Here is a 21,601-nt window from a genome sequence, read left to right on the forward strand (position 1 = left end):
CATCAGGGGTGGCCCAAGGACGGACCCAGCAGCCCACCGCCGCCATAGACATGGAACTAGACGCTGGATTTGGCAAAGGAAGGTGAGAGGGCTGAGCAGGGGGCCTGTTGCAGCCAGCACACGCAATACTCATGGTTGGGCTTTGCTTTGAAAAATGCATTACCCAGCTTTAAGTATTTAGGATTGCTACAAGGGGGGGGGGGGGGGGGGAAGAGACATTTATCCAACCAAGCTATTCCCTGTTTGTTTTTTTATTTCTATTTCATTTTCTAAGGAATTCTTGAATATAATTTTCACATGACTGTTGCATGCATCCACACATCCTACCCCACAACTAACACTAGTTTAATGCATCTTATTTCCAGGCTATAACAAAAAGGGAACATTTTGGAAGGTGACAGACTTTCTATAGCCACTGCATGTGCGTTAAGGCACGCTGAAAATTAGTGTAACTTACACATGATTTTGCTACCTAATTTTGGCAGCCTGTTATAAAATTACCCCCAATATGTCTTGCCACTTTTTTCTTACAGGCAATGATTACCTCCTTTTTCTATGTTTACACCTCAGTTTATGCACTACTACAATCCACTGGCTCTCACGACTGCTTATCACATTGTTTGTCTCTCTTCTGGTAGTCAAATATGATCTACCTGTCTGATGGCCCCTATGGAATGCCCCCCTACGTTTCTGCATCCCAAATGCACGGCTGCTCATTTTTGTTCAAATAAAAGCTCTTTATGTAAAGTCTACTGAGCTTACATTTAACATACATATAAGTTTCATACAGATTTTCCATTAAACATTTTGCAATTGAAATTATCCAACACCAAATTCTAGATTACTTTTAAGTTAAAAGTAACATACAGAAATATAGACACACAATACTGAAATGTATTAAGTGCAACAAGAGATTTGCTAGGTGGTTGAACATACCCTTCTTCACCTCAAGTTTAGTAAAATGTATATTTGTAAACATTATCTGTAAGGATAATGTTTATAAAAATTATTTTAAAATTCAGATTTTCTCTGAACAGTTATGATTTGGCCACCTGAACTGATATCAGGAAAGCTAACTTCAAGAGAATAAGTGATAACGCTGAAAAGGCTCTACAGGGATTCCATGAGCTGAAGGGTACAAAGGAACTTTGGTTGGCAATAGAAGGGTGCATTGAGAAGGCAACAAATCTCTGTGTTTGATAAGTTAACAAAAGAAACATGAGAGCCAATATGGTTTTCTAAAGATGTAACAGAAAAGCAAGTTTGCTTACCGTAAACTGTGTGAGATAGCAGATGAATTAGCCATGCTGTATGGGTATGTCCTCCATGCCACTAGGTGGCAGAGCTCTCAAAGTCTATTACAGACTTTTAGCTAGGTACTCCCTCCCTCCTGTATCCTGACAGGATTACCTCAGGCTCCTCAGTTAGTACTGAAGCAAGGTAGGTGTGCTAGAACTATCCAGGGAGGCGGGCGGGTCAGCATGGCTAATTCATCTGCTATCTACAGAAAACACCATTTACGGTAAGCAAACTTGCTCTTTTCACGTAGATAAGCAGCAGAATTAGCCATGCTGTTTGGAAGTCCCCAACTTATGTATTGAGCAGTCAGTGTCATTTAAAAAAATTTTTTTTTTTTTTTTTGCTCAATACGAAAATAGTGGAGGACAGTTCCTATGAAGGCTGTATTTGTTTGGAATTTTTGCACTTCTGTAGGAGAGTCCACCGCAAAGGATCATCCACTGTCTGATTGTGCAGACACTGGTGGGATGTAAAAAATGTGTAGCGATGATCATGTCGCCGCTTCACAGATGGACATAAGAGGCAGTTGTTGGAGAGAGAGGCAATCGAGGTTATCACCTCATGCACATGATGTGCCCTTAGGGTCGCAGATAACGTGTGCGATGTTTTATCATCGCTGAAAAAGGAAATAATTGTATATCTCTTTGGATAAAGTTGTGCGCCCTTGTGAGTTTTGGATTGACGAAGAAATAAATGGCAGGGTCGATTGGGTGATAAAAGTGCATTTTTTTGTAGTATACCAGCGCACGTGTATTTCAAAGGTATGTCACCTTGCCTTATTGATAATTGCAATAGGCTTGGATGAAACATGGGTAAAGTGATGATTTGGTTAATGCAGAACTGCATATTACCGTTAATAGAAAAATTTGTGTAAGTGCGCAAGGTCACCCTGTCGTGGTGAAATTGAAGAAAAATAGATAGTGAACCAATGCTTGCAATTTACTTGGTCTTCTTGTAGGAGTTAAATCGACCAGGAAAAGCACCTTCTATGAGAGATATCGAAGGTGACAAGTATGTAGAGATGTAAAGGAAGAAAGCATTAGCTGTTCAAGATCCATGGTAATGCGCTACGCATTTGTGGTGTGCAAGGTGAACGTAGGTGCAACAGGTCCTACATGAATATGTATACCAAGGAATAACATGAAAGAGGTTCTTCCTCTAAATGTAGGTGATAAGCCATAATGATGGTTACAGGAATTTGTAGCGAGGAGTTATTATGCCCTTGCTGCCTTGCAGCTGGAGGTAGGACAAAAGTCAGCCAGGTGGCCAGTTAAGGGGCTATACCTGTTGATGAACACTCAGAAGCCCAGCAGGACAACCTTCCTGTTACTGGAATGTGATGGAGAGTTGTCTTGAGGATGGGAGAAAAAAACGTAGAGAAATGTGCTCGTCAAACTCCATGCCATAAGGTACAGGAAGGTGTGGAGAGGAGGATTTCTCGTCCTAGGGGAGAAGCTATGAGCTGCGTCCAGGAGAATTGGGTTGCGGATCGAAAGCCGTCGTAGGTAAACTGTACCCTAGACGTGTTGGCTATGTTGGCGCGATAATAAACAGATGCACTTGTTATACATATCTGCGATAAGGTCGATTCGTTCGGCCTTCTATGCATCTCTGGAGTTCGAGAGATGAATGGCATCGGAGGGAATGTATAAATATGCATTGAGACCCATCGGTAAGAAAAGATGCCAGAAGTCCAAGTGAGCGCAGAGAAAACGAATAAAGTTCTTCCTTTTCCCGTTGTACGGTGTTGCAAGAGATACACTGTAGTGAGATGCCTTAGTGAGAGTATGTCTTAAGTTACATTTGCTATTTGTTTTCCCTTGTGGGAGCGAAGCAATATGGCGTTTGTCTGGTCTGTAGTCGCCAGTACTGGGCAGGTAATCGAATGAAGTGAGATGGATGTTCAATGAGGTTGATCCAGTCTCTGCACTGCCTTATCGTAGAGGATCGAGGAGTCGGAAACCCTTCTTTTTTTTTTTTTTTTTTTAAAACAATGGAAGTCAGACTCCGTGTGAGCCCTGGCTATTTTTTTTTTTTTGTAGGGAATCCTGAAGGATTTCATGCAGTATGTGATTGTAGGAAGACGATAGAGCCTGTGTCTGAAATCGTTCAAATGCTGTGGTAAGTAGTATTTGATGTCACATGGAAGGTAGAGGCGACTCCTGGTGAAATGTCAACGGAAGTAGCAACCCTTGTGAGTTCATCACCTTTTTTTTTTTTTTCGCAGGCCAAGGATGTGAGTGGCCAATGAATGTAGAGAAAAAGGAGCCCATTCGTGTCCGAGTCCGCACTGGACGTGGCGGATATGCAAGCGCGTATGCGGAACCATTGAGGTGGCTGCTGTAGATGTCCCAGAACAGTTATGGTCTGGCGGGTTGTTCGTGTAACACTATGAGGTAGAGTTCAAATCTGATGAGAGAGTTAATACTGTTAGGCGAGGTAGAAACACCTTGTCCTGAAGGTTGCAATGTAGGCTCTTATGAATTGCAGTTTGAATAGACTGCAATGTTGATTTCTTTTAAAAAATTTTTTTTTTTTTTAAGTGGATTAGAAGTCCTAGATTGCCTAGGCAAGAATTGCCCGCAAAGTCCTCCGCTTGATAGTATTGAAATGGATGGCACAAGGAAACTATCGTTAGATAGGAGGAATAATATTTCGTCTAACGACGAATGGTGCAGCAACATCAGGTCCCAGCCTTTGGTGAAACTTTGTGGGAAAAGTAAGGCCGTATAGAAGAATCTTGTATGGCCGAATGGTTACCTCTGTGGAAAAACGAGGTAGCATCAGCTACTGGCGTGTATCGATATGCTGCACAGGCAGTGTGATCCCCGAGGTGAAGGACTGAAGAATGGTTCTGAGAGAAGCAGTCCATATCTATTATTATTATTAATTTATTTTTTTTTTAACACCACGAGTTAATATAATGTGAGTTCACATTGGTAAATAAGTGGGTAATTTTGCTCCCCCAAGGCAATGAGGGCAGCTTTATTATTTGTAAAGACCCAACTGGGCTTTGGAGGTGAAGGATCCGTAGAATGTCAAGGCTGGCATGGCATGCTAGGACGCAGATGAGGTGCTTGTAGATGATTAGCTTGCTCCCTCGATGGCCGATAAGACGGCACTCACAAGGGAAGTAAGCTTGAAGGTTATTTACCTTTCCCTTTTTTTTTTTTTTTTTTTTATTAATCCTCTGTAGAGGGCAGAGGTTGAATATTGATATGAGAAGATGGACGTTTGACCGTTATCGATTAAGTGATCTTCTAAAAATTTTGACTGGACGATCTGGTAATATGGTCAGTTGTCATTACACCTTTTCCGTTATGGCGCCCAATCTTAACCATGAAAGGTGGTTAGCTGCCAAGGTATTTGCTGAAGTCTTAACGAGATTTCCAAGTTACGGAAAAAAAGAACAAATGGAATTCAGGAAGTGCTTTCACCTTTACTTGAGGTTAAGGTATAGAGGCGAGGCTTGTTAGAAAATGCGGTTCTTTGAGCCTGTTGAGTATCAAGACATGCTGTTTGTGGTTAGCATGGGGGGTTGTGAGCCCTTTCGAAGAAATACTTTACCCTTTTTGTTTCTATCTATATATATATATTTATTTATTTTTTTGCAAAATCATCCACTGATGTATTCTCAGTTGGCAAATTATTGGAACGAATCCTGTAGCACGCGACGTTTGCATCATCTACCCTGGAGCGAGATGGAAGGGGAACGTTAGTGTGGAAAAATAAAACGAATTTTCCAGTCGAACCTCTAGTCAATGCTAGAAAAATGTTGGAGGATCCAACAAGGGAGTTTTGTTGTTTTATTTTTTCTCAATTCAGTGCATTGGGAGTTGAGGTAGGTTATTGGTTCAACAGGAACCTTCCCATCTCTAAGATGCCCCGCAGCCACATGCGTGGAAGTGGGATGCAACTGGTGTTTATAATAGTCTTTTTTTTTTTTTTTTTATATACGCCTTGGTGTTGGTAGGCAACGGCGGCATTGGTGCGTGAGTACGCACAGCACTTGCGGAGTAACTGTGATTAGACTAGTGCTCGTAGCAATAATTTAGCATGTTTGTAGAATCCTGTACTCAATTTGGTTGTGAGTTGGTTCCCCTCATTTTTTTTTTTTTTTTTTTTTAACACTTCTTAATGGTAAGCCCAATAGTGTGCTGACAGGTTGCAGCCGCACCGACTTGGCCTTGTTAGCGTGTGCGGCAATGCACCATTGTGCTTGTCGAGTCCTGCGCACCTCTGTCCTTTTGTAATGTAATAAAAAAATTCACTGCTCGAGGACTGCATCCTGTTCAGAGTTCATTGGCCTTTGGTGCACAGCTACATTTTTTTTTTTGGTAGCACAGGTCTGCTGAGTTTGTTAGGTCTGAGCAGAAATGAGGAAAAACCTTACCTCAATCTCCTGGTGGCTCTGGGCAGCTATTTCCCGGCGTAGCTACTTGAACTACTGGGTAGAGGAACTGCCCTTAAGCATGACTGCTTGAAAGCCACAGCATCCCACTGAGCATGCTCTATGCCCTTAAAGGGAAACCACACCCAGCGGCTGCATCAATGTACCCGTGGCCGCGTGCACCAGTGGCCACATCGGTGCATCAGCATGCTGGCAGCCAATCGACGCATCGATGCGTCGGCGACCGCTTGTCTCGGTGCACCGGCGCTTGAGTGGATGCTTTGTATCTGTGTCGACATAATGGCGCGCTGGTACTAGCGTCTACACATTGGCGCACTGGCGCCCGTTTTGGCATCGTGGTGTGCCAGCACTCGTGGCCGTGCATCGGCGCCAGAGTGTGGAATTCATTTTTTATTTTTTAATTGAGGCTTGCTTCTGAAACAGTCTGGAGTCACAGAGCGCCGGATACTGCGGCCTTGCAGTCGGGAGAGTGGTAAGGACATGCCCCCAGTCTCCGTTAGCAGCTTATAGAAATAGATTGTTTGTAGCCCTCCCCCTGCCTCTACTCAGTGCCAGCCCTATGAATCGGGGGGTCAACTGAGGAGATCATCATCCGGGAGGGGAGGGAATGCCCTGAGATGTTGGAAACTATCTTGTATGGGCAGGCTGCTGAGATAGATTTTTTTTTTTAACTTCTTTTCCATGTTTCCTTTCTTCTTTGATGAATAGAGTAAATAAATAGATTTTTATAGTTTTGTAATGTGAAGAGAGGAGAAGAAAAAAGCTCCGCACACACTGTTGCGTGGAAAAATTCAGACTGAGGAGCCTGAGGTAATCCTGTCAGGAATCAGGAAGGAGGGAGTACCTAGCTAAAAGTCTTTAATAGACTTTGAGAGCTTTGCCACCCAGTGGCACGGAGGACGTACTCATACACCATGGCTAATTCAGCTGCTTATCTACATGAAAAAGGGTAAAAGCAAAGAGGCTACCTTTAAAAAAAAAAACACACACCCAGGCAGAAAAGGACAGGTTGAATTCTCAAGAAAAACAAAAGGAGGCAATATTCTCCTTCATTTGGGCCTGTGTTCAACTAACAAAAAAAAAAAGAGGAGTAATCCTTAGGAAAAAGGTAAAATATCTAAAGGAGAAAGTGGGATTCATGAAGAAAAAGGCCAGCAAAAGGCAGATCTCTTAAATATGTAATTTTGCTTGGTGATTACAGAAAGGGAAAGCTATGGATCTAAGATGAAGAATAGCACTGATAAATGTGAAATAATTATAAATCAAATTACTTAGGAGGCGGTACATAAAATACTTACAAAAATGAGAATGAATAAGGCCATAGGACCCAATGGCATACAGCAAAGAACAATATTTCTAAAGTCAGTCCTGGAGTAACTCTAGTCTAGCAAGTCTAGTCTTCAGAATATTCACTATTAATATGCATGAGACAGACTGGTATACAAAGAAGGTAGTGCATGCAGATCTCTCTCATGCATATTCATTGTGAAAATCCTGAAAAGCAAATGGCTAGGGGGTACTCCAGGCTCAGCATGAGACATATTGTCCTACAATATGGAAACTCAAGAATATACTTACAGCACACCTTGTGGCGCTATTTAACTTGTCCTTGAAGACGGGAGATTCTGGAGGACATGAAGAGAGTGGCTGTGATCATACTACATAGAAATGAGAGAGAGGAGAAGGTGGAAAGATACAAGCCCATCAGTCTGTCAGTAGCGGGCAAAACTATGAAAATGCTATTAAAGAAAAAGATAATGCAGATCCTTAGAACAGCATGGGATTCCAGACAACATGGTTTCACAAATGGAAGAACATGCCAAATAAACTTGTTTAGTATTTAGAAGGATAAAGCAATATACCTAAAATATGAAATGATAACAAACCTATTTACCGAGGAGGAGGAAGTACCTGAAGTGCCTACACAAATGAGACTAATTGAGGCCACAAGCCTGATGGTGTTCACCCTGGAATACTGAAAGTGCTTATTAGGTTCTCTCTGATGACCAGTACCAAAAACAGCTAGATAAGATATTCACCATACATTAGGCTGTAATCATGGGTTTACTTGTGTGCTGTTTTAATATTAAGTTTCCATTTACCCCTTGAATTTTGCTTTTGTGTTTTTATATGCAAGTAAAACTACTTTTTTTGGTATTTTTTTTGATGCAAATGACACTTGAAAAACTCAAACTGATCACTGTCCAATCATGTGATACTCTCTCATAATGTTGAGAAACTCTTGGCAGGACAAAATTAATAACCACTTATATACGACTAAAAGAGATGCTTCTGCGTATTCTTCTTTATTAATAATGTTCTGCTCCGTTCCCAATGCCCGACACCGCCAGCATTTCGACGGATTGTCTGTGTCAGGGGCTAGAGACAGAGAGTATGTATCAACATGCTTCATTTATGTAGCCAAAATCGCAAAAAGAACCAGAAAATTCCCACGTTATACAAATTGTCACAAAAAAAGGGAAAGGCAATGTAAATTCACAAATGTGTGCCAAACCAATTGCATTCACTTTCTATATGTTATTTATTTTTTGATTATTTTATTTAGATCTAGAGAACTAAAATATAGTTTATCAAGTACCGCATCAGCAAGCCTGTCAGCGTGTCTCTGTATGTATTTAAGAGACCGCCCGGTCTATTCAATCATTTGCGGTCTGTTTTCAAAATTAGACTTGCCTCCTTGTAACCATATCTTGAACTCAAAAAATCATTTAGAAAGTATTTTTTATCAAACTCCACAAGGATAATTCATGAAAATGTCCAAAAAGACTTTTTCACTCTCATACTGAGATAGAGGAGAGGGGGAGAGGAGGGTAAGGGGGTAAGAGAGAGCTGGAGGGTGTGTGAGAGAGAGAGAGGGGAGGGGGAGAGAGATTGAATAGACTGGGCGGACTCTTAAATACATACAGTGACACGCCGACAGGCTTGCTGATGCGGTACTTGATAAACTATATTATAGTTCTCTAGATCTAAAATAATTAATAAAAAATAAACATATAAAAAGTGAATGCAATTGGTTTGGCACACAGTTGTGAATTTACATTTATTTAAGAGTTTTTATATACCGTCATTAAGTTATTCACCATCATAACGGTTTACAATAGGGCACCAGTAAAAAATATGGGTTATACTTTACATAGGTGGTGCTAGTAGTATTCGGTAACAATAAGGCGTTTATTAGGGGGATTAAGTGTTTCATAGCAATATGTCCTGAAGGTTGCCTACAGTTAAAAAAATGTTGAAATAATTCAGTAAGGGTTTATGAAATTAAGCATTCGGTGCTTTATGTCGCATAACTTTTTACTTCACTGCCCGCATCGGTTTTCTTTCTTGAAGGCTTGTATGTAAAGCCAGGTTTTGAGCTGTGTTTTGAAAAGTTTATGATTGCTCTGGAGTCTAAGGTCAAGGGGCATGGAGTTCCATAATATGGGACCTGCTAGAGACAGAGCTCGCTCTCTTACTTGGGTCATTACATTGCCTTTCCCTCATTTATGTAGCTGCCATCTTTTTGAAATGATCAAATCTGAGGCGATACAAAATTATTCTGAGTTGTTAACTCACAAGGAGACTATGAAAAATTGCAGGAGGACTTTGCAAGACCAGAAGACTGGGCAGTCAAATGGCAGATGACAATTAATATGGACAAATACAAGTGATGCACATAGGGAAAAATAACCCGTACTGTAGTTACACAATGTTGCATATAAAAACATAAAAACAAAATTCAAGGGATTAAAGGAAACTTCATATTAAAACAGCACATAAACCCATGATTACTGCCTAAAGTATAGTGAATATCTAGCTTGTTGGTGCAGGACAACAGAGTCTAATAGACGCTAATACCCCATATTAGTTTGAATATTGTTGTTCGTAGGAAGTGTTTAAAATAAGCTATTTGTACTTTTATAGTTTATACTGAAAGTGCTGACTGCACCCCTAATAACTCTGTGCAACTTGTCTTTACAGACAGGGAGATTGGAAGAGACAGGAGGGTAACAGATGTAGCCTCACTCTGCAAAAATGGCAACAGTAGTAGGCAAAGCCACAGAAACATTACTAAAGAAAAAAAAGTAGTGCAGCACCTTGAATAACCAGATTTCATAAAGGAGAGATCCTGTCAGGCAAACTTGATTGCTTTCTTCAATGGAATGAAAAACATGGTAGATTAGGGAGGTGTGGTAAAATGTTGCCTACCTGGACTTCAGTAAGGCTTTTGACACAGTTTTGTACAGAAGACTGGCAAGCGATCCGGATAGCATGGGAGTAAACTAGAAAGGTGTAAATTGGGTGAGGAACTAGTTAATCCTGGGGGAATTCTGCGCTACTGCGGGGCGCAGAATTTGCGCAGAATTCCCCCCCTGCGCAGAACTGGCAAATGCTGCACAGAAAATAGCAGAGGAGACCCTGGCGTGACGCGCTCCGTTCACGGCGAAGATGAAAGTTCTGGCGGTCCACTCACGGTGAAAATGGAAGGCCCCTGTGTGCCGCAAACAGAGTGTGTGTGTGTGAGAGAGAGAGAGAGGAGAGGGGGAGAGAGCGGGAAGAGTGTGAGAGAGCATGAGAGATAAGAGAGCAGGGGGTGGGGAATGCTTGAGTGTGGGTTTCAGAGAGAGGGAGCCTATATGAGGGGAGGAGGTGTGGAGGACGGAAGGGAGAGAGAGAGCATGGGAGGTAAGAGAGGGGGCGGGATCTTGAATATGGGTTTCAGAGAGGGAGCCTATATGAAGGGAGGGGGTAAGGGAGAGGGGATGGTGAGAGAGCAGGAGGGTGTGAGACAGAGCATGGGAGGTAAGAGAGCGGGGGGGATGCTTGAGTGTGGGTTTCAGAGAGAGGGAGCCTATATGAGGAGATTGTGAAGGAGTGTGTATGTGTGTGAGAGATTGGGAGCTCGTGTGTATGAAAAAGGGATCGTGTGTATGTGAGGGTGCTAGCCCGTGTGAAGGGATTGTGTGTGTGTGAGACAAAGCCTGTGTGAAGGGGTGCGTGAGAAAGAGACATAGGTAGCCTGTGTGAGGATGTATATGTGAGAGAGAAAGAGAGCTTATGTGGTTGTGTATGCAAGAAAGAGGGCCCTGTATGAGGGGATGTGTGTGTGTGTGCGAGAGGGTGAGAGAGCCTGTATGAGGGTGTGTGTATGTGTATTAGAGAGAGGGAGCATATGTGTGAGAGAGGGACAGAGGGAGCCTGGGTGAGGGGCAGTATAGAGAACGGGGTCAAACTCTGGGACTGGCAATAGAGTGGAAGGGATTGAGCCTAGAAGTAGAAGGGAGAGATACTGGCAGGTGGAGGAGTTGGGGCCTGAGAGGGAAAAGTGGCCAGGGGAGTAGGGAGAGCGCGTGGAAGGGACACTCTTACAGTGAATTTCTAGGGAAATTCTACTCAAAATATTTAAAATTCTGCATCTTTAAGTAATAATTTTTTCTGTATTAATTTAAAATGTAATTACTTAAAGACTGTCATGTAAATTGTGTTATTTTGACCAATATAAAGTTTGCAGAATTTTAAGTGTTTGTGCGCAGAATTTTAAATTTTTTTGCGCAGAATTCCCCCAGGAGTAACTAGTTGAGCACCACAGCAGAGAGTGGTGGTAAATGAAGTTCACTTTTGAGAAAGCAAAGTGACCAGTGGAGGTCCCTAGGACTTGATACTAGGGCCAGTTAATTTCAATTAAGATTGCTGAGGAACCTGAGGGGAAAATATATTTGCAGATGATACTAAAATCTGTAAGAGTACACATCCAAGCAAAGAAGGGAAAAAATTAAAAAGAACTAGAAGTATGGACAACAGTTTGGAAAATGAGCTTTACTGCAAAAAAAAAAAAAAAAAAAAAAAAAAAAAGTGGAAGATCATGCATTTGGGGCACAAAACTCCAAACAACATATCAGTTAGAACAACAAAAATTGGAGACTGTCAAAAATGAAAGATCATGGAATAATCATTTCAGATGACCTCAAGGTAATCAATGTAATAAAACAACTGGAAAAGCTAACAGTATGATTAGTTGCACAAGTAGAACATTAACATCAAGAAAAAGTAGGTAATCCTGCCTTTGTAGAGGTCAATTGTAAGCCTCATCTTGCTTTCAGTTCTGGATGCTGTACCTTCATAAGAACACTGAGAGGACAGAGATGGTTCAGAGAAGAGATACTAAAATGATATGGGGCCTGTAACACAAAACCTACAAAGACTTAAGATGTTTAAAATGTACTTGCTAGAGGAAAATAGGGATGGGGTAACATAATCGAAAATTTTAAATATTGGAAAGGCTTTTTTTTTTTTTTTACTTTTTATTTATACATTTATCAATAATATAAGTATACACTTGTAAAGGTATCAAATAGGTATCAATTTTTATATCAATAGGTATCAAAATTCAGAGGAAAAAAATAAACAGATCACAATTGAGCTTATTGCTACAGTTAAATGAATACATATATGAGTGGAGTGCCTCAGTGGAGTGTGCTGGGTCCGGTGCTTTTTAATATATTTATAAATGATTTGGAAAGGGGAATGAATGAGGTGAACAAATCTGAGACGATATGATAGATGTCTATAAAATCATGAGTGGAAAAGAATGAATAAATGTAAATCTGTAAATTTACTCTTTCAAAAAATACAGACTTGGGGACACTCCCTGATGTAATTAATTAGCACATTTACAACAAATCGTAAACAATTCTCCTTCACTCTGCGCATAATTACGCACTGGAATTTATTGTTGGAGGATGTGGTTAAGGTCATTAGTGAAGCTGGGTTTAAACAAGTTCCTGGAGGAGATGTTTATAAAATGTTACTAACCAAGCAGACTTGGGGAATAGCCACTACTCATCACTGCGCATTAGTTGTTTATTGTTTGCAATCTTGCCAAGTACTTGTGACCTGGATTAGCTACTGCTGGAAGCAGGATATTGAGCTTGATGGACACTTGCTCTAACCCAGTATGGCAACTTATGTGGCCCAGAAACACAAGTAGATGAAAAAGGAAATTAAAAAATAGGAAACTTCTTCCAAGAGGACATAACATCATAATATTAATAACCAGAATATAAGCCCAAAACCCATTTCAACCCTACACATCAATCATCAGGAAGAAAATAGGATAAAACATAAGCATTGCCAAGTTAAGTGTAAAACATTGATAAGACAGGCGAAGAGAGAATTTGAAATGAAGTTGGCCATAGAGGCAAAAACTCATAATAAAAAAACTTTTTTAAATATATCCGAAGCAAGAAACCTATGAGGGAGTCGGTTGGACTATTAGATGACCGAGGGTTTAAAGGGGCTCTTAGGGAAGATAAGGCCATTTCAGAAAGACTAAATGAATTCTTTGCTTCCGTGTTTACTAATGAGGATGTTGGGGAGATACTAGTTCTGGAGATGGTTTTCAGGGGTGATGAGTCAGACAAACTGAATGAAATCACTGTGAACCTGGAAGATGTAGTAGGCCAGATTGACAAACTAAAGAGTGGTAAATCACCTGGACGGGATGGTATGCATCCTAGAGTACTGAAGGAACTCAAAAATGAAATTTCTGATCTATTAGTTAAAATTTGTGACCTATCATTAAAATCATCCATTGTACCTGAAAATTTGAGGGGAGCCAATGTAACCCCAATATTTAAAAAAGGCACCAGGGGCGATCCGGGTAACTATAGACCAGTGAGCCTGACTTCAGTGCTGGGAAAAATAGTGGAAACTATTCTCAAGATCAAAATCGTAGAGCATATAGAAAGACATGGTTTAATGGAACACAGTCAACATGGATTTACCCAAGGGAAGTCTTCCCTAACAAATCTGCTTCTTTTTTTGAAGGGGTTAATAAACATGTGGATAAAGGTGAACCGGTAGATAATAGTATATTTGGATTTTCAGAAGGCGTTTGACAAAGTCCCTCATGAGAGGCTTCTACGAAAACTAAAAAGTCATGGGATAGGAGGCGATGTCCTTTCGTGGATTACAAACTGGTTAAAAGACAGGAAACAGAGAGTAGGATTAAATGGTCAATTTTCTCAGTAGAAAAGGGTAAACAGTGGAGTGCCTCAGGGATCTGTACTTGGACCGGTGCTTTTCAATATATATATATATATATATATATATATATATATATATATATAAATGATCTGGAATGGAATTCGACGAGTGAGGTCATCAAATTTGCGGATGATACAAAATTATTCAGAGTAGTTAAATCATTCTGTTTGCTTTTTTGACTGCTGCAGCACATTGAGCCGACGATTTTATAGTATTATCCACTATGATGCCTAGATCTTTTTCCTGGGTGGTAGTTCCTAATATGGAACCTAACATTGTGTAACTACAGCATGGGTTATTTTTCCCTATATGCAACACCTTGCACTTGTCCACATTAAATTTCATCTGCCATTTGGACGCCCAATCTTCCAGTCTTGCAAGGTCCTCTGTAATGTATCACAATCCGCTTGTTAGGAATTATTAGGAAGGGAATGGTCAATAAAACAGAAAATGTCATAATGCCTCTATATCGCTCCATGGTGAGACTGTACCTTGAATAATGTGTACAATTCTGGTCGCCGCATCTCAAAAAAAGATATAGTTGCGATGGAGAAGGTACAGAGAAGGGCAACCGAAATGATAAAGGGGATGGAACAGCTCCCCTATGAGGAAAGGCTGAAGAGGTTAGGGCTGTTCAGCTTGGAGAAGAGACGGCTGAGGGGGGATATGATAGAGGTCTTTAAGATCATGAGAGGTCTTGAACGAGTAGATGTGAATCGGTTATTTACACTTTCGAATAATAGAAGGACTAGGGGGCATTCCATGAAGTTAGCAAGTAACACATTTAAGACTAGTCGGAGAAAATTCTTTTTCACTCAACGTACAATAAAGCTCTGGAATTTGTTGCCAAAGGATGTGGTTAATGCAGTTAGTGTAGATGGGTTCAAAAAAGGTTTGGTAAGTTCTTGGAGGAAAAGTCCATTAATGGCTATTAATCAATTATACTTAGGGAATAGCCACTGCTATTAATTGCATCAGGTTCTTGTGGCCTGGTTTGGCCTCTGTTGGAAACAGGATGCTGGGCTTAATGGACCCTTGGTCTGACCCAGCATGGCAATTTCTTATGTTCTTAAGACCCTTCAATCAATAAAAGAACAAAGTTGAGAGGGTTCAAAAAAAAGTCAAAACTTCTCTGTAGGCAATATAATCAAACAATTGTATGAAAACATAAAAGATAAAGAGCTTCCATAACCACAACCTCATTCCGCATAACAAGAATTTATTTTCCTTCTCTTGAGTTGCTCTACAAAAATCTGGAAAAATCCAAACTTTGAACCTCATGAACAATATACAAGCACAACAGAAATACAATCTAAGAAAAAGATCATGATCTTGCAAACAATTAAAGAACACTAATACGTGCTCATCCACTACAGTTGACTCCAATATTCCTGAAATATCCAAGGAAACTACTTTTTGGTTAACCACAAAATGACTGGTATCTTGTCTCAGTTCCATGGCTACCAGAGATAAAAGCCTTTTGAACAGTAGGCAAAACCCCCTGAGAAAAACCAAGTACATCCCGCATATAAATTTTAAATAAAACTCAGAAGATACCATAGATACCACTGAAACATATACACAAATTCAACATTCTAACAAAGTTTTCCAGGTTTTCTAATCTACAATGAACATTCTTATCCTGAACAAAAGAAATCTGAACAGAAGATAAATTTTGTCAGTTGCAAAATTTGAATCCGTTCAGAGTGAGACAACAAAGAAGCCTCCCAAGGTTGAATTTGGCCATAAATATTATTAGCAATAACTGTTAAAGAAGAGAATTTTTGTTTCACAAAAGATAGGACAGTCCATATGCTATCCAAAGTGATAGGAGGGGGCTTGGGTATACATGATCTTATCACAGGAACTGCAGCAGTCATATCTTGAGATAATACAAAGGCCATAGTCACCAAGGGCTGAGAAACAACAGCCCCAGATAGAAGTCCTGCTCCTGTACTCTCCAGAACCTTGTCTCCACAAGCTTCTTGCTGCCTGTTCCTGGAGCCTATCAAATTGGCAGCCTCTGAAGCCATTCCATCGGTCTAAACTGACTCACCTGCATCATAATCCGGGGCACTGTTAACAAGAACCTTGATGCTAGCCAGTGACAATTCTGAGAATTCCAGGACACATCCGCATCCACCCCTAGTTGCCGCACTGCTTCCTCATCCTCAGTGACAATGGGGCCTGCCCTCAAAAATGTAGAAAGCTAAAAAACCTTGCATATTGCCACTTGATGCATCAGAAGTGGCTGGGGCTGAGTAGGGGGAAGCCCTAGTAGTTTTCCCTTTGCATTTCACCATACAGGTAACAAAAAAAACCACAAAAAAAAAAAAAAAAGAGAGAGACAACATAACAGAGGCAAATACAGAGCAAAATTTAGAGTGTCCTCTCACGATGCCATCTTGGAGCTTCACCTGAAAGGCTTTTAATAAAATTCAGGAAGTGGAAATCTTCCATAAAAATGGAAATTCAAGGACCAAGGGGTCATAATAGGAAGGTTGCAGGAAGGAAAGTACAAAGGAAATACAGGAAAATACTTCTTTGTCAAGCAGGTGTTGGATGCCTGGAATAGCCTACAGGGAGAGGAAGTAGCAACCAAAACCTTGACATACTTTAAATATGTTTGAAACAGAATACAGTGCAAAGGGCAGATATCATCTCACATGGGTGAGGGGTGACGGGCGGAAAAATGAAGGAGAATGCTTGAATATATGATCAAGCATATGAAATTTGGAGGATCAAAGACAGAAAAATAGAGGTCAGTTGTCAAAGTGGAGATACAACTGCATCAGGCTTGATTAAAATCCAACAACAGTGGTAGGGCTGCATTGGGCTGTCAGGGTGTAACCTATATGAAATGGCAGTTACAACCCTAACAGTATCAGTACAACTGCATCAGGCTTCCAAGAAAGCTGGGGGTAATCTTCAAGGACAGACCATGGTTAAAACCCAAATATCAATGAGTAGGTGGAGATGATATTTTTGAACAGTGGCCTTGCTAGTCGAATGAATATGACAAAATGATGGGAAGAAATGAAAGAGGGTCTGATTGTTGAATTAAGTATATAAGAATCAAAGATGAAGATGATAAAGCCTAAAAAAGCCAACTAGTGAAGGCCAGCATTAGTAATGGCATCTGGATCAGAATTGGAAGGCAGTGGCAGGAATAGGGTTGAAATTATGAGTGACCTTAATGACAACAGGCCATGGGAGAGCCAGGCTGGTACTAGCAGATCACAAATTCCCTGAAATCAACTGGCCAAGGGGACCTAGTCAGCCTGGTATTTGGGAAGTTGCCTCATCAGTTTTGATGGAAGTTTTTATTGTTGCAGGGTTTGGGAGGGGGTGTTAAAAAGGGGCTGAAGGGATTCTAGATTGGGTATGGAAACTTGAAATTTAGTTACATTTAGTTTAGTTTATTAATTAATAAATACCTAATAGATAAAGCGATGAATATACAAAAATTACTTACTTAAAATTCAAATAAAATGAACATCCAATACTCTTTCCTAAGACAAAACATTTAAACAAAAAAATTAACATAAAAACATAAGCTATAAAATCACCTAAGATACTCTTTTACATTATTACTATAAATGCAAATGCCTGAGTTGTATACTCAACTGCCTGGAAAGGTAGAGAACCAAAAACTGATTTGGATAAGGAGCAAGCAGTCAAGTTTTTGTGACTGGCTGCTGGGATGCGCTTAGCAATATGGACCAGAATAAATGGGCAAAACAGATGGGTCAATTGGCCTTTTTCTGCTGTCATTTACTATGCTACTATAAAACATCTTATAATAGAACACTCATGTCAATAAAATATAGCCTTAAAAATACTTTAGGGAAGTCATATTTCATTTGAATATAAGTAAAAAGATTGCTTTGTAATTTTTTTTTAAGATAAAATGATAGGTTCACAGCAAATAATTTTACACAAAAGTAATTCTAAAAGTTGTTCAAACTTGAACATAGTTCAGCAAGATTCAGCTTGATGTGATAGAAAAAAAATGTACAAGAAGCTACTGTAATGTCATTAAGTTATCCAATGTGTATTACATGTGTAGACCTGTTCGTTCAGGGGTAGGCAACTCTCAGCATGTGCAATAGACAACAGCACATGAAACCTTTAGTTCTGATATTAAGATGATCATGCAGACGGGCTACTGTAAAAAAAAAAAGTTCACTTTACTTCTTACTCCCATAACCATGCCTCTTTTTTTTTTTTTTGGGTGTCAGCAGGAAGAGATCTCATGTACGAATACAAGAACTTTCTTCTCATAAGCAAAAATCTTTTTACATCAAACTTTAGCATGTTATTTCTAGCAATGTAAACAAAAAACCGTACTAACAATGCCTGGCAGGCCCCACAGACATGGAATGATACACAGATGGAAAAGGAGAAACAAGGAAGCATGATAGATAGCAAGGAGAAGAAACTAACACTATAGAGGGAAAAAGATCAATCTACTACTCCAAAAAATGATCAACTATAGAAAGCTTCAGACAAAACTATTATTTTAAAAGTTAAAGACAACTATAAGCAGAGACTCACCTAAATTTGGTAGAATTAAATGTCCTTTCACATTTCTAGTAGTCACAATTTAGTGTGGGCCAACTCTTCCTTTTCAATAGCTTCAACACCTACCCTTCCTCAAGTTTCTCACAGCAATTTCACAGTACAGCCCGACTTCTTCAGCATTTCCATAATCCCACCATCTCAAAAGAGCTTTTGATTCTGTCTTCCAAGTATACAAGTACAAGAGTAAAATAGAAGTCGATCTCTCCCTTCAGATACGTGTGACCTGCAGAATGAATCCTCTGTATGACATTGAGTTTTAAAACTCAATAAATAGCATATTTTCCAACAAATGTCACAACGAACATTCTGTCCCTCTAAAGTCACATTATCCTATGACTGCTGATCTACAACTCGAAATGGGTATTGAACTAATTTTAATAAAATTAAGTTGCTCTTAACCACATAGATTTTATATCCTGATATGAAAGACTTTGCTCAACACCTAGATATTATTTCTGTCAAACCAATTTATAACCATGCTATCCAAACTTTAGAGCAGCTGTCATTCAGTCGTATCTGGCTTCATGAAGCATTTCATTCGAGCAACATTTTTTTTTTACTAATGATACCATAAATGGTTCAACCCAACCTTACTCACTTTAAAACAGCGCTACTCATGTTTGGGTGTTCTATTTTTCCGTCTAAAGTTTTACCCCAGATCAACAAGAAGGCAGATTTAAAAACATCATGATAGAGCTGTAAACATAACCAACTGACGAAATGCTCTCCACATTTATTTTCTGCACACACACAAACACAAAATCAACACCCTTCTAAATCTAACGCCAATTTATCTGATTAAAATGTTAAAAAGCAATAGAAAATAAAATGACCTCTGTTATTTATTGTGAACAAAAAAAGTCGCAAGACTCTATAGTAGGATTAGTGTTACATTTTTAACATTATTTGTAAATTCGCATACGCCCTGTCAAGTTTAGCATCTTTACTACATGATTCACAGTGTAATTTCAACAGCTCTCAAAATTCCCTCCAGGGATAATTTAGAAAGGTAACTGGTGGCCGCGTTTCTATTTTTCAAAAGCTCCAGCCCTCCGACGCTGCTCCTTTTCCAGCTCTCCCGCCCGCCCGTCCGTCTCTGCTGTTTACTGTTTCCAGCGCACTCCCGACCAGGCCTTGGGCCCTGCGCGGCCCTCGGCGGCCTCCAGTACGCGGCTCTGCCCGCCCGTCGGCGCACCCCATCCGCCCGCCTTTCAACTCCAGCCCGCAATGCGCAGCATCACTGACAACTTACCAAGTGAACAACAACTCGAGCAGCTGCTCCGAAACACGCCGTCAGAGCACGAACGTCGGACCCGCGGCTGTTTCAGTTCATTCAGGCGGCGGTGGAGAGCGGCTCTGGGTCGAGGGGGGACCAAGAATTCATCACTTCCCCCTCCCCCACTTTGGTTCAACAACAACAAGAAAAAAATAAAAATCAGCCGAGTCCGTGAGAGCTCGCTCCACGCAGAGGGGAAAAAAAAAACCGAGACCCCCACTCGCTCGTCTCTCTCTCGCTGGTCGGGCTCGCGCGTTCACTCGACTGCTCCTCACGCGCGCACAGGGGGCTGAAGGGAGGGCACGCGCTGCTGCCGCCGTCCACTAGCTCCGACGACGACGACGCTGCTGCTGCTTCTTCTTTTCCTTCTTCCCCCCATCCACCGCTGACCTTCCCTCCCCCTGCCCCCAAACTCCACCGTGCAGGCCCTCGCCGGCAGCCACCCCGGCAGTAGAGAGCAAGCTGTAGAGAGCGCCAAGGCCCCGGATGTGCGTAGGGACTGCAGTGAGGAAAAGCAGGCAGGTTAAAAGTATTACATCACTCTCTGTCCTCGGCACAGGGTGCGCGGCCTGCACTGTGCTGCCCAAAGAAATGGAGGTTACAAGATCTCTTCCTATTTGTGGGGGGAGGAGGGAGAGCTGTTGTTTAATGGTAAGCTTTGACGTAGCTGCCATCAGCATTTTATGGAAACACATAAATACATTTTTATTATTAAAACTTTTCAGTGGAAACGAGTAGACTCATATTTACCTATGTATGCAAACAGAACCTCTGTTGTTTTGATTGTCTCTTTCGAGTTTTGTGTTTTTCGGATGCTGTAGTTAGCTACATGCCTGATGTGGGTATTTCTTGTTTCTGGTCTAACATGTTCTGGTAGCCTGAAGTAAAGTTGCTGTAAATACACGTTGGTGTTTCCATTGTTTTCAGTTTTAACTTTTTGCAGTGTCTCATATTTGAAACTAAATATTGTACCATATGGTCCTGTAAAAATTTAAGTTTAAGTCAGACTTTTAGGTTCTATAGGCTTTATTTTAGTTGCATTCATTTTTTTTTTTCATTTTGACATGACATCTTCATTTATAGGGCTGGCCCATTTTATTGCTTTTTAAATCCTTTTCCTTAATTTTCTTTTTTGTTTAAATTTGTTGTGCATGCTTTACATTAGCAAGCTAGTTATGATAGGAAAGTGGCTCCACACCATCTGTGCTAGCCATAGCTAAATAGACAATAGGGAAAAATTAAGACCATCAGGAAGCAAGGTAGAATAGCTTAGAGTGGATATATGATCAGGGATCATTTAACACTTTGGGGGGGGGGGGGGGGAGAGAGATACGCCCATGCCTTCTGTTAAGAGTTAGCATAACCTGCACAGAGAGGCAGTTACTACTCTAAGTAACTTACTAGGCAGATTGGATGGACTATTGTGGTCTTTATATACTATCATTTACTATGTTACTATAGAAAATTGTTGGTTTGGTATAATGGAAATGACTAATATTTCTTACAATGGTGGTGCAGGAGCAGAATTACACAAACTAAAATCAATAGACAAGATGAATCCAACAGCAAGATAAATACTATTTATTTATTTATTTAACAGTTTTTTTATACCGACCTTCATAGTAAGTAACCATATCGGATCGGTTTACATTTAACAAGGGTAAAACTGGAGTAACAATTTAAGTAACAAAACGAAAGATAACAGTAGGTAGGGAAAAAGGTCGAAAAAGTTACAATCAACAGGGAAAGAGAACTTGGAAGCTTGCGACAAGCTGGAAAGAAGATAGGCGGAAATAAATAATGTGTTACACCGTAGAGCGTACGGGTTAAAAGGTTAAAAGGTGCTTTAACCTGGAAGTGTCAGAGTCCATTGTTCGAGGGTATAAATGCTATTGAACCGGGTTGGAGTGAAGGAACAAACTAATGATTGTCTGGTGTTCAGTGAGGATTGGTTGAAAGAGCCAGGTTTTAAGTCTTTTTCT

The 21,601-nt window shown here is 40.5% G+C and overlaps 1 long non-coding RNA gene across 1 annotated transcript; it reads right to left on the reverse strand.

Moving 5' to 3' along the window:
• Positions 1 to 1,624: 1,624 nt before the first annotated feature.
• Positions 1,625 to 20,254, reverse strand: LOC115082587. Its single transcript, XR_003854202.1, has 2 exons — positions 19,596 to 20,254; positions 1,625 to 7,368 (listed from the first exon to the last, which is right to left on the reverse strand). It is a non-coding gene; the product is annotated as an uncharacterized LOC115082587 (long non-coding RNA).
• Positions 20,255 to 21,601: the final 1,347 nt, after the last annotated feature.

The sequence above is a fragment of the Rhinatrema bivittatum genome, unplaced genomic scaffold, assembly GCF_901001135.1.
Source record: "Rhinatrema bivittatum unplaced genomic scaffold, aRhiBiv1.1, whole genome shotgun sequence".
In the NCBI taxonomy this organism is placed as follows: domain Eukaryota; kingdom Metazoa; phylum Chordata; class Amphibia; order Gymnophiona; family Rhinatrematidae; genus Rhinatrema; species Rhinatrema bivittatum.